Source organism: Pristiophorus japonicus, unplaced genomic scaffold, assembly GCF_044704955.1.
Source record: "Pristiophorus japonicus isolate sPriJap1 unplaced genomic scaffold, sPriJap1.hap1 HAP1_SCAFFOLD_42, whole genome shotgun sequence".
Taxonomy (NCBI): domain Eukaryota; kingdom Metazoa; phylum Chordata; class Chondrichthyes; family Pristiophoridae; genus Pristiophorus; species Pristiophorus japonicus.
In genome coordinates this window covers 871,525-883,736 of record NW_027254090.1, presented here as the reverse complement: position 1 = coordinate 883,736, position 12,212 = coordinate 871,525, and the positions used below count along the sequence as shown (strand labels likewise).

At 44.7% G+C, this 12,212-nt stretch overlaps 10 non-coding genes across 10 annotated transcripts; all 10 read right to left on the bottom strand.

The window, feature by feature from the left end:
- Nucleotides 1–1,219: 1,219 nt before the first annotated feature.
- Nucleotides 1,220–1,301, bottom strand: trnas-gcu (transfer RNA serine (anticodon GCU)). Its single transcript has one exon. It is a non-coding gene; the product is annotated as a tRNA-Ser (tRNA).
- A 245-nt stretch (nucleotides 1,302–1,546) lies between these two features.
- Nucleotides 1,547–1,635, bottom strand: trnar-ucg (transfer RNA arginine (anticodon UCG)). The gene is given in 2 exon segments: nucleotides 1,547–1,582; nucleotides 1,599–1,635. It is a non-coding gene; the product is annotated as a tRNA-Arg (tRNA).
- Nucleotides 1,636–3,563: 1,928 nt separating this feature from the next.
- trnas-gcu (transfer RNA serine (anticodon GCU)) lies at nucleotides 3,564–3,645 on the bottom strand. Its single transcript has one exon. It is a non-coding gene; the product is annotated as a tRNA-Ser (tRNA).
- A 245-nt stretch (nucleotides 3,646–3,890) lies between these two features.
- trnar-ucg (transfer RNA arginine (anticodon UCG)) lies at nucleotides 3,891–3,979 on the bottom strand. The gene is given in 2 exon segments: nucleotides 3,891–3,926; nucleotides 3,943–3,979. It is a non-coding gene; the product is annotated as a tRNA-Arg (tRNA).
- A 1,928-nt stretch (nucleotides 3,980–5,907) lies between these two features.
- trnas-gcu (transfer RNA serine (anticodon GCU)) lies at nucleotides 5,908–5,989 on the bottom strand. Its single transcript has one exon. It is a non-coding gene; the product is annotated as a tRNA-Ser (tRNA).
- Nucleotides 5,990–6,234: 245 nt separating this feature from the next.
- trnar-ucg (transfer RNA arginine (anticodon UCG)) lies at nucleotides 6,235–6,323 on the bottom strand. Its single transcript is given in 2 exon segments — nucleotides 6,235–6,270; nucleotides 6,287–6,323. It is a non-coding gene; the product is annotated as a tRNA-Arg (tRNA).
- A 1,928-nt stretch (nucleotides 6,324–8,251) lies between these two features.
- On the bottom strand, nucleotides 8,252–8,333 carry trnas-gcu (transfer RNA serine (anticodon GCU)). Its single transcript has one exon. It is a non-coding gene; the product is annotated as a tRNA-Ser (tRNA).
- A 245-nt stretch (nucleotides 8,334–8,578) lies between these two features.
- Nucleotides 8,579–8,667, bottom strand: trnar-ucg (transfer RNA arginine (anticodon UCG)). Its single transcript is given in 2 exon segments — nucleotides 8,579–8,614; nucleotides 8,631–8,667. It is a non-coding gene; the product is annotated as a tRNA-Arg (tRNA).
- A 1,928-nt stretch (nucleotides 8,668–10,595) lies between these two features.
- Nucleotides 10,596–10,677, bottom strand: trnas-gcu (transfer RNA serine (anticodon GCU)). The gene has a single exon. It is a non-coding gene; the product is annotated as a tRNA-Ser (tRNA).
- Nucleotides 10,678–10,922: 245 nt separating this feature from the next.
- trnar-ucg (transfer RNA arginine (anticodon UCG)) lies at nucleotides 10,923–11,011 on the bottom strand. The gene is given in 2 exon segments: nucleotides 10,923–10,958; nucleotides 10,975–11,011. It is a non-coding gene; the product is annotated as a tRNA-Arg (tRNA).
- Between the last annotated feature and the right edge of the window lie 1,201 nt (nucleotides 11,012–12,212).

Genomic DNA, 12,212 nt, shown 5'->3' with positions numbered 1-12,212 from the left:
CACGGAAATAGAATGAATAAAAACAGATAAATATGTAAAACTCGGCAGGTCGTGCAGATTTTGTGGAGGAAGAATCCGGTTTCACGTTCTGTCGGATAATAATTGCGATATTTCAGGAAAAAGTTAAAGATTACAGATGTTTTCAACAAAAATAGCGCCTGGAAAAAATACGCAGCGAGAAATGTCAAATGGGAACGTTTGTGATGCAGCGGAACGAAGGAGTAATTAAATAATACATGGCACAATGGAGAAAGGCAAAGTGGGTGGTAATCGGGCAATAACGTAACAAAGGATGGTCCAGAGGAAGTGTTAGTGGGAATAGCAGAACCATTACCAGACAATGGGAGCGATGCTTATCATCCGATACGTTGAACCTAATGTTGAGGCCAGAAGACGAGAACATGCTTACAATATAGGCTGTCACCGCCTTTTAATCAGACCAGGCAGCTTTGCCAGCCCGGATTGATTTCCTGTATGCTTTGAATTCGGCAGCCAAGGGACGAATTCAAAAAGCAGCTTCTCTCATCTTTTCAGCTCTAGAGAACCAGGACGCACACATATTCAGGGCAGAGGTGGAGATTGACGCTGAATGTATGCTTATCCCAATTGAGGTGAACTTATGCGTACAGACAGGAAGATATACTGATCAAGTATCGGCCGGAACCAAACAAGGCTTTCGGTTATCCAACGAGTCACAGAGCCGAGTACCTCTGAGATATTTTAACTTTACTCAGTTTGGCGGGTTTCACTTTGCTCTGGGATTTGGATGCTGAGGGAACATCGGCGTAAAATCACACGTTTTAACGTGAAATACGTCTGTTTTCTCACATGTCGAGCGGCTGTTAGAAGCGGAAATTTGAGTAAAACATGGCGGGGCTCGTCCGGGATTTGGCCCGTGACTCTCGCATTTCAAATGTGATCATTCCGAAGGGAGAATCATAACCGTGGACCAACGAGCCGCCGACAGTGAAAAGCGCAGCTCTCAGATTCTGACGGTGGTGAGAAATGATATTATGGCCCATCGTGCATGTGCTGTCTCTCAGATACCTATCTAATTAGTGCCCCTCGCCATTGTACTGCAACTGTTCTCCTTTTGACCAATATATTATTAATTTGAGACATGACATGAGGAAAGTACAGCATCCCTGTAAGTAAAAGGGGAATTTGGCGATGTGGTGAAATGTGAATGTCAAAAAGTGGTTAAGCTGCAAGACAACGACGACGAGAATGGGATTCGAACCCATGCGTGCAGAGCACAATGGATTAGCAGTCCATCGCCTTAATCTCTCGGCCACCTCGTCTCTGCTATAAGATATCGTCAGCCATTCAATCTCCTGCTTTTTGTATCCAAACAGAAATAATGTGCAAGAAAGTCCACTTCACAGCTTGCTCTGCCCGTGCATGCAGATCGACAATGATGAAAACTTGCCATGAGATTCTTTGAGCAAACAGCCTTCCTTCACTTCAGGTGAGTGACTGGAAGAGATGGTTGGTTTCTCGGCAGAATCACAACAAAGAATATAAAATGTCTCGTAGCGAGCTAAGTTGACCGCAGCAGGACTCGAACCTGCAATCTTCTGATAACTTTGCGGTTGTCATCGAAGTCAGACGCCTTATCCATTAGGCCACGCGGCCGCTGCCAGCGACATTCATTGTGCTGTTGTATATATTGCGAGCAAATTCGGGGCAACTGCAATATCAAGGAGTGGATTTAGGAAAAGATGAGCATATTTCGAATGAATGAACAGATGCACTGCGATCTGGGTGCGCACCGGCGCAGGCAACCCCAATGTAAATTGGAACACTATAGTTTAACAATTCGGTCATTGCAGCTGAAATCATACTCCTTCTCAAACAATACAGGATGACCCGGGTTTATGAGAAAATCCGTATTAAAGGGAAAGATTATGAACCGGAACTGACAACCAGCCCATTTAAACAGACACAGAATGATCCGGGATTGCAAGGACATCCCTTTTACCCAGATGCAGAATGACCCTTGACTGACAGCAGTTCCCTTTTAAAAGAATAAAGTGAGATTTCGATCATCCCTGAAGGCAATTGTGCAGTGGGGCTCAGGACCACGCGGCGCAGAGACTGTTATTGAAGCCACAGGTGATAGACAAGGAGGGAGGGAAGGACGTAAAACCAGCCCAGTCTGAAACACACAAACAAACTAATATTCCTTAACCTCCAAACGCAGGTTTTGAAATTTCAAATTGGAAATCCGGGAAAGACAGCACATCCCTTTGAAACAGACACAGAATGATGAGGGTCTGATAGCACACCATTTTACAGAGACAGAGAATGATCTTGGACAGACAGCAAATCCCCTTAAAAGGGACACGGAAATAGAATGAATAAAAACAGATAAATATGTAAAACTCGGCAGGTCGTGCAGATTTTGTGGAGGAAGAATCCGGTTTCACGTTCTGTCGGATAATAATTGCGATATTTCAGGAAAAAGTTAAAGATTACAGATGTTTTCAACAAAAATAGCGCCTGGAAAAAATACGCAGCGAGAAATGTCAAATGGGAACGTTTGTGATGCAGCGGAACGAAGGAGTAATTAAATAATACATGGCACAATGGAGAAAGGCAAAGTGGGTGGTAATCGGGCAATAACGTAACAAAGGATGGTCCAGAGGAAGTGTTAGTGGGAATAGCAGAACCATTACCAGACAATGGGAGCGATGCTTATCATCCGATACGTTGAACCTAATGTTGAGGCCAGAAGACGAGAACATGCTTACAATATAGGCTGTCACCGCCTTTTAATCAGACCAGGCAGCTTTGCCAGCCCGGATTGATTTCCTGTATGCTTTGAATTCGGCAGCCAAGGGACGAATTCAAAAAGCAGCTTCTCTCATCTTTTCAGCTCTAGAGAACCAGGACGCACACATATTCAGGGCAGAGGTGGAGATTGACGCTGAATGTATGCTTATCCCAATTGAGGTGAACTTATGCGTACAGACAGGAAGATATACTGATCAAGTATCGGCCGGAACCAAACAAGGCTTTCGGTTATCCAACGAGTCACAGAGCCGAGTACCTCTGAGATATTTTAACTTTACTCAGTTTGGCGGGTTTCACTTTGCTCTGGGATTTGGATGCTGAGGGAACATCGGCGTAAAATCACACGTTTTAACGTGAAATACGTCTGTTTTCTCACATGTCGAGCGGCTGTTAGAAGCGGAAATTTGAGTAAAACATGGCGGGGCTCGTCCGGGATTTGGCCCGTGACTCTCGCATTTCAAATGTGATCATTCCGAAGGGAGAATCATAACCGTGGACCAACGAGCCGCCGACAGTGAAAAGCGCAGCTCTCAGATTCTGACGGTGGTGAGAAATGATATTATGGCCCATCGTGCATGTGCTGTCTCTCAGATACCTATCTAATTAGTGCCCCTCGCCATTGTACTGCAACTGTTCTCCTTTTGACCAATATATTATTAATTTGAGACATGACATGAGGAAAGTACAGCATCCCTGTAAGTAAAAGGGGAATTTGGCGATTAGGTTAAATGTGAATGTCAAGAAGTGTTTAACCTGCAAGCCAACGACGACGAGAATGGGACTCGAACCCATGCGTGCAGAGCACAATGGATTAGCAGTCCATCGCCTTAACCTCTCGGCCACCTCGTCTCTGCTATAAGATATCGTCAGCCATTCAATCTCCTGCTTTTTGTATCCAAACAGAAATAATGTGCAAGAAAGTCCACTTCACAGCTTGCTCTGCCCGTGCATGCAGATCGACAATGATGAAAACTTGCCATGAGATTCTTTGAGCAAACAGCCTTCCTTCACTTCAGGTGAGTGACTGGAAGAGATGGTTGGTTTCTCGGCAGAATCACAACAAAGAATATAAAATGTCTCGTAGCGAGCTAAGTTGACCGCAGCAGGACTCGAACCTGCAATCTTCTGATAACTTTGCGGTTGTCATCGAAGTCAGACGCCTTATCCATTAGGCCACGCGGCCGCTGCCAGCGACATTCATTGTGCTGTTGTATATATTGCGAGCAAATTCGGGGCAACTGCAATATCAAGGAGTGGATTTAGGAAAAGATGAGCATATTTCGAATGAATGAACAGATGCACTGCGATCTGGGTGCGCACCGGCGCAGGCAACCCCAATGTAAATTGGAACACTATAGTTTAACAATTCGGTCATTGCAGCTGAAATCATACTCCTTCTCAAACAATACAGGATGACCCGGGTTTATGAGAAAATCCGTTTTAAAGGGAAAGATTATGAACCGGAACTGACAACCAGCCCATTTAAACAGACACAGAATGATCCGGGATTGCAAGGACATCCCTTTTACCCAGATGCAGAATGACCCTTGACTGACAGCAGTTCCCTTTTAAAAGAATAACGTGAGATTTCGATCATCCCTGAAGGCAATTGTGCAGTGGGGCTCAGGACCACGCGGCGCAGAGACTGTTATTGAAGCCACAGGTGATAGACAAGGAGGGAGGGAAGGACGTAAAACCAGCCCAGTCTGAAACACACAAACAAACTAATATTCCTTAACCTCCAAACGCAGGTTTTGAAATTTCAAATTGGAAATCCGGGACAGACAGCACATCCCTTTGAAACAGACACAGAATGATGAGGGTCTGATAGCACACCATTTTACAGAGACAGAGAATGATCTTGGACAGACAGCAAATCCCCTTAAAAGGGACACGGAAATAGAATGAATAAAAACAGATAAATATGTAAAACTCGGCAGGTCGTGCAGATTTTGTGGAGGAAGAATCCGGTTTCACGTTCTGTCGGATAATAATTGCGATATTTCAGGAAAAAGTTAAAGATTACAGATGTTTTCAACAAAAATAGCGCCTGGAAAAAATACGCAGCGAGAAATGTCAAATGAGAACGTTTGTGATGCAGCGGAACGAAGGAGTAATTAAATAATACATGGCACAATGGAGAAAGGCAAAGTGGGTGGTAATCGGGCAATAACGTAACAAAGGATGGTCCAGAGGAAGTGTTAGTGGGAATAGCAGAACCATTACCAGACAATGGGAGCGATGCTTATCATCCGATACGTTGAACCTAATGTTGAGGCCAGAAGACGAGAACATGCTTACAATATAGGCTGTCACCGCCTTTTAATCAGACCAGGCAGCTTTGCCAGCCCGGATTGATTTCCTGTATGCTTTGAATTCGGCAGCCAAGGGACGAATTCAAAAAGCAGCTTCTCTCATCTTTTCAGCTCTAGTGAACCAGGACGCACACATATTCAGGGCAGAGGTGGAGATTGACGCTGAATGTATGCTTATCCCAATTGAGGTGAACTTATGCGTACAGACAGGAAGATATACTGATCAAGTATCGGCCGGAACCAAACAAGGCTTTCGGTTATCCAACGAGTCACAGAGCCGAGTACCTCTGAGATATTTTAACTTTACTCAGTTTGGCGGGTTTCACTTTGCTCTGGGATTTGGATGCTGAGGGAACATCGGCGTAAAATCACACGTTTTAACGTGAAATACGTCTGTTTTCTCACATGTCGAGCGGCTGTTAGAAGCGGAAATTTGAGTAAAACATGGCGGGGCTCGTCCGGGATTTGGCCCGTGACTCTCGCATTTCAAATGTGATCATTCCGAAGGGAGAATCATAACCGTGGACCAACGAGCCGCCGACAGTGAAAAGCGCAGCTCTCAGATTCTGACGGTGGTGAGAAATGATATTATGGCCCATCGTGCATGTGCTGTCTCTCAGATACCTATCTAATTAGTGCCCCTCGCCATTGTACTGCAACTGTTCTCCTTTTGACCAATATATTATTAATTTGAGACATGACATGAGGAAAGTACAGCATCCCTGTAAGTAAAAGGGGAATTTGGCGATTAGTTTAAATGTGAATGTCATAAAGTGTTTAACCTGCAAGCCAACGACGACGAGAATGGGATTCGAACCCATGCGTGCAGAGCACAATGGATTAGCAGTCCATCGCCTTAACCTCTCGGCCACCTCGTCTCTGCTATAAGATATCGTCAGCCATTCAATCTCCTGCTTTTTGTATCCAAACAGAAATAATGTGCAAGAAAGTCCACTTCACAGCTTGCTCTGCCCGTGCATGCAGATCGACATTGATGAAAACTTGCCATGAGATTCTTTGAGCAAACAGCCTTCCTTCACTTCAGGTGAGTGACTGGAAGAGATGGTTGGTTTCTCGGCAGAATCACAACAAAGAATATAAAATGTCTCGTAGCGAGCTAAGTTGACCGCAGCAGGACTCGAACCTGCAATCTTCTGATAACTTTGCGGTTGTCATCGAAGTCAGACGCCTTATCCATTAGGCCACGCGGCCGCTGCCAGCGACATTCATTGTGCTGTTGTATATATTGCGAGCAAATTCGGGGCAACTGCAATATCAAGGAGTGGATTTAGGAAAAGATGAGCATATTTCGAATGAATGAACAGATGCACTGCGATCTGGGTGCGCACCGGCGCAGGCAACCCCAATGTAAATTGGAACACTATAGTTTAACAATTCGGTCATTGCAGCTGAAATCATACTCCTTCTCAAACAATACAGGATGACCCGGGTTTATGAGAAAATCCGTATTAAAGGGAAAGATTATGAACCGGAACTGACAACCAGCCCATTTAAACAGACACAGAATGATCCGGGATTGCAAGGACATCCCTTTTACCCAGATGCAGAATGACCCTTGACTGACAGCAGTTCCCTTTTAAAAGAATAAAGTGAGATTTCGATCATCCCTGAAGGCAATTGTGCAGTGGGGCTCAGGACCACGCGGCGCAGAGACTGTTATTGAAGCCACAGGTGATAGACAAGGAGGGAGGGAAGGACGTAAAACCAGCCCAGTCTGAAACACACAAACAAACTAATATTCCTTAACCTCCAAACGCAGGTTTTGAAATTTCAAATTGGAAATCCGGGAAAGACAGCACATCCCTTTGAAACAGACACAGAATGATGAGGGTCTGATAGCACACCATTTTACAGAGACAGAGAATGATCTTGGACAGACAGCAAATCCCCTTAAAAGGGACACGGAAATAGAATGAATAAAAACAGATAAATATGTAAAACTCGGCAGGTCGTGCAGATTTTGTGGAGGAAGAATCCGGTTTCACGTTCTGTCGGATAATAATTGCGATATTTCAGGAAAAAGTTAAAGATTACAGATGTTTTCAACAAAAATAGCGCCTGGAAAAAATACGCAGCGAGAAATGTCAAATGGGAACGTTTGTGATGCAGCGGAACGAAGGAGTAATTAAATAATACATGGCACAATGGAGAAAGGCAAAGTGGGTGGTAATCGGGCAATAACGTAACAAAGGATGGTCCAGAGGAAGTGTTAGTGGGAATAGCAGAACCATTACCAGACAATGGGAGCGATGCTTATCATCCGATACGTTGAACCTAATGTTGAGGCCAGAAGACGAGAACATGCTTACAATATAGGCTGTCACCGCCTTTTAATCAGACCAGGCAGCTTTGCCAGCCCGGATTGATTTCCTGTATGCTTTGAATTCGGCAGCCAAGGGACGAATTCAAAAAGCAGCTTCTCTCATCTTTTCAGCTCTAGAGAACCAGGACGCACACATATTCAGGGCAGAGGTGGAGATTGACGCTGAATGTATGCTTATCCCAATTGAGGTGAACTTATGCGTACAGACAGGAAGATATACTGATCAAGTATCGGCCGGAACCAAACAAGGCTTTCGGTTATCCAACGAGTCACAGAGCCGAGTACCTCTGAGATATTTTAACTTTACTCAGTTTGGCGGGTTTCACTTTGCTCTGGGATTTGGATGCTGAGGGAACATCGGCGTAAAATCACACGTTTTAACGTGAAATACGTCTGTTTTCTCACATGTCGAGCGGCTGTTAGAAGCGGAAATTTGAGTAAAACATGGCGGGGCTCGTCCGGGATTTGGCCCGTGACTCTCGCATTTCAAATGTGATCATTCCGAAGGGAGAATCATAACCGTGGACCAACGAGCCGCCGACAGTGAAAAGCGCAGCTCTCAGATTCTGACGGTGGTGAGAAATGATATTATGGCCCATCGTGCATGTGCTGTCTCTCAGATACCTATCTAATTAGTGCCCCTCGCCATTGTACTGCAACTGTTCTCCTTTTGACCAATATATTATTAATTTGAGACATGACATGAGGAAAGTACAGCATCCCTGTAAGTAAAAGGGGAATTTGGCGATTAGGTTAAATGTGAATGTCAAGAAGTGTTTAACCTGCAAGCCAACGACGACGAGAATGGGACTCGAACCCATGCGTGCAGAGCACAATGGATTAGCAGTCCATCGCCTTAACCTCTCGGCCACCTCGTCTCTGCTATAAGATATCGTCAGCCATTCAATCTCCTGCTTTTTGTATCCAAACAGAAATAATGTGCAAGAAAGTCCACTTCACAGCTTGCTCTGCCCGTGCATGCAGATCGACAATGATGAAAACTTGCCATGAGATTCTTTGAGCAAACAGCCTTCCTTCACTTCAGGTGAGTGACTGGAAGAGATGGTTGGTTTCTCGGCAGAATCACAACAAAGAATATAAAATGTCTCGTAGCGAGCTAAGTTGACCGCAGCAGGACTCGAACCTGCAATCTTCTGATAACTTTGCGGTTGTCATCGAAGTCAGACGCCTTATCCATTAGGCCACGCGGCCGCTGCCAGCGACATTCATTGTGCTGTTGTATATATTGCGAGCAAATTCGGGGCAACTGCAATATCAAGGAGTGGATTTAGGAAAAGATGAGCATATTTCGAATGAATGAACAGATGCACTGCGATCTGGGTGCGCACCGGCGCAGGCAACCCCAATGTAAATTGGAACACTATAGTTTAACAATTCGGTCATTGCAGCTGAAATCATACTCCTTCTCAAACAATACAGGATGACCCGGGTTTATGAGAAAATCCGTTTTAAAGGGAAAGATTATGAACCGGAACTGACAACCAGCCCATTTAAACAGACACAGAATGATCCGGGATTGCAAGGACATCCCTTTTACCCAGATGCAGAATGACCCTTGACTGACAGCAGTTCCCTTTTAAAAGAATAACGTGAGATTTCGATCATCCCTGAAGGCAATTGTGCAGTGGGGCTCAGGACCACGCGGCGCAGAGACTGTTATTGAAGCCACAGGTGATAGACAAGGAGGGAGGGAAGGACGTAAAACCAGCCCAGTCTGAAACACACAAACAAACTAATATTCCTTAACCTCCAAACGCAGGTTTTGAAATTTCAAATTGGAAATCCGGGACAGACAGCACATCCCTTTGAAACAGACACAGAATGATGAGGGTCTGATAGCACACCATTTTACAGAGACAGAGAATGATCTTGGACAGACAGCAAATCCCCTTAAAAGGGACACGGAAATAGAATGAATAAAAACAGATAAATATGTAAAACTCGGCAGGTCGTGCAGATTTTGTGGAGGAAGAATCCGGTTTCACGTTCTGTCGGATAATAATTGCGATATTTCAGGAAAAAGTTAAAGATTACAGATGTTTTCAACAAAAATAGCGCCTGGAAAAAATACGCAGCGAGAAATGTCAAATGGGAACGTTTGTGATGCAGCGGAACGAAGGAGTAATTAAATAATACATGGCACAATGGAGAAAGGCAAAGTGGGTGGTAATCGGGCAATAACGTAACAAAGGATGGTCCAGAGGAAGTGTTAGTGGGAATAGCAGAACCATTACCAGACAATGGGAGCGATGCTTATCATCCGATACGTTGAACCTAATGTTGAGGCCAGAAGACGAGAACATGCTTACAATATAGGCTGTCACCGCCTTTTAATCAGACCAGGCAGCTTTGCCAGCCCGGATTGATTTCCTGTATGCTTTGAATTCGGCAGCCAAGGGACGAATTCAAAAAGCAGCTTCTCTCATCTTTTCAGCTCTAGTGAACCAGGACGCACACATATTCAGGGCAGAGGTGGAGATTGACGCTGAATGTATGCTTATCCCAATTGAGGTGAACTTATGCGTACAGACAGGAAGATATACTGATCAAGTATCGGCCGGAACCAAACAAGGCTTTCGGTTATCCAACGAGTCACAGAGCCGAGTACCTCTGAGATATTTTAACTTTACTCAGTTTGGCGGGTTTCACTTTGCTCTGGGATTTGGATGCTGAGGGAACATCGGCGTAAAATCACACGTTTTAACGTGAAATACGTCTGTTTTCTCACATGTCGAGCGGCTGTTAGAAGCGGAAATTTGAGTAAAATATGGCGGGGCTCGTCCGGGATTTGGCCCGTGACTCTCGCATTTCAAATGTGATCATTCCGAAGGGAGAATCATAACCGTGGACCAACGAGCCGCCGACAGTGAAAAGCGCAGCTCTCAGATTCTGACGGTGGTGAGAAATGATATTATGGCCCATCGTGCATGTGCTGTCTCTCAGATACCTATCTAATTAGTGCCCCTCGCCATTGTACTGCAACTGTTCTCCTTTTGACCAATATATTATTAATTTGAGACATGACATGAGGAAAGTACAGCATCCCTGTAAGTAAAAGGGGAATTTGGCGATTAGTTTAAATGTGAATGTCATAAAGTGTTTAACCTGCAAGCCAACGACGACGAGAATGGGATTCGAACCCATGCGTGCAGAGCACAATGGATTAGCAGTCCATCGCCTTAACCTCTCGGCCACCTCGTCTCTGCTATAAGATATCGTCAGCCATTCAATCTCCTGCTTTTTGTATCCAAACAGAAATAATGTGCAAGAAAGTCCACTTCACAGCTTGCTCTGCCCGTGCATGCAGATCGACATTGATGAAAACTTGCCATGAGATTCTTTGAGCAAACAGCCTTCCTTCACTTCAGGTGAGTGACTGGAAGAGATGGTTGGTTTCTCGGCAGAATCACAACAAAGAATATAAAATGTCTCGTAGCGAGCTAAGTTGACCGCGGCAGGACTCGAACCTGCAATCTTCTGACAACTTTGCGGTTGTCATCGAAGTCAGACGCCTTATCCATTAGGCCACGCGGCCGCTGCCAGCGACATTCATTGTGCTGTTGTATATATTGCGAGCAAATTCGGGGCAACTGCAATATCAAGGAGTGGATTTAGGAAAAGATGAGCATATTTCGAATGAATGAACAGATGCACTGCGATCTGGGTGCGCACCGGCGCAGGCAACCCCAATGTAAATTGGAACACTATAGTTTAACAATTCGGTCATTGCAGCTGAAATCATACTCCTTCTCAAACAATACAGGATGACCCGGGTTTATGAGAAAATCCGTTTTAAAGGGAAAGATTATGAACCGGAACTGACAACCAGCCCATTTAAACAGACACAGAATGATCCGGGATTGCAAGGACATCCCTTTTACCCAGATGCAGAATGACCCTTGACTGACAGCAGTTCCCTTTTAAAAGAATAAAGTGAGATTTCGATCATCCCTGAAGGCAATTGTGCAGTGGGGCTCAGGACCACGCGGCGCAGAGACTGTTATTGAAGCCACAGGTGATAGACAAGGAGGGAGGGAAGGACGTAAAACCAGCCCAGTCTGAAACACACAAACAAACTAATATTCCTTAACCTCCAAACGCAGGTTTTGAAATTTCAAATTGGAAATCCGGGACAGACAGCACATCCCTTTGAAACAGACACAGAATGATGAGGGTCTGATAGCACACCATTTTACAGAGACAGAGAATGATCTTGGACAGACAGCAAATCCCCTTAAAAGGGACACGGAAATAGAATGAATAAAAACAGATAAATATGTAAAACTCGACAGGTCGTGCAGATTTTGTGGAGGAAGAATCCGGTTTCACGTTCTGTCGGATAATAATTCCGATATTTCAGGAAAAAGTTAAAGATTACAGATGTTTTCAACAAAAATAGCGCCTGGAAAAAATACGCAGCGAGAAATGTCAAATGGGAACGTTTGTGATGCAGCGGAACGAAGGAGTAATTAAATAATACATGGCACAATGGAGAAAGACAATGTGGGTGGTAATCGGGCAATAACGTAACAAAGGATGGTCCAGAGGAAGTGTTAATGGGAATAGCAGAACCATTACCAGACAATGGGAGCGGTGCTTATCATCCGATACGTTGAACCTAATGTTGAGGCCAGAAGACGACAACATGCTTACAATATAGGCTGTCACCGCCTTTTAATCAGACCAGGCAGCTTTGCCAGCCCGGATTGATTTCCTGTATGCTTTGAATTTGGCAG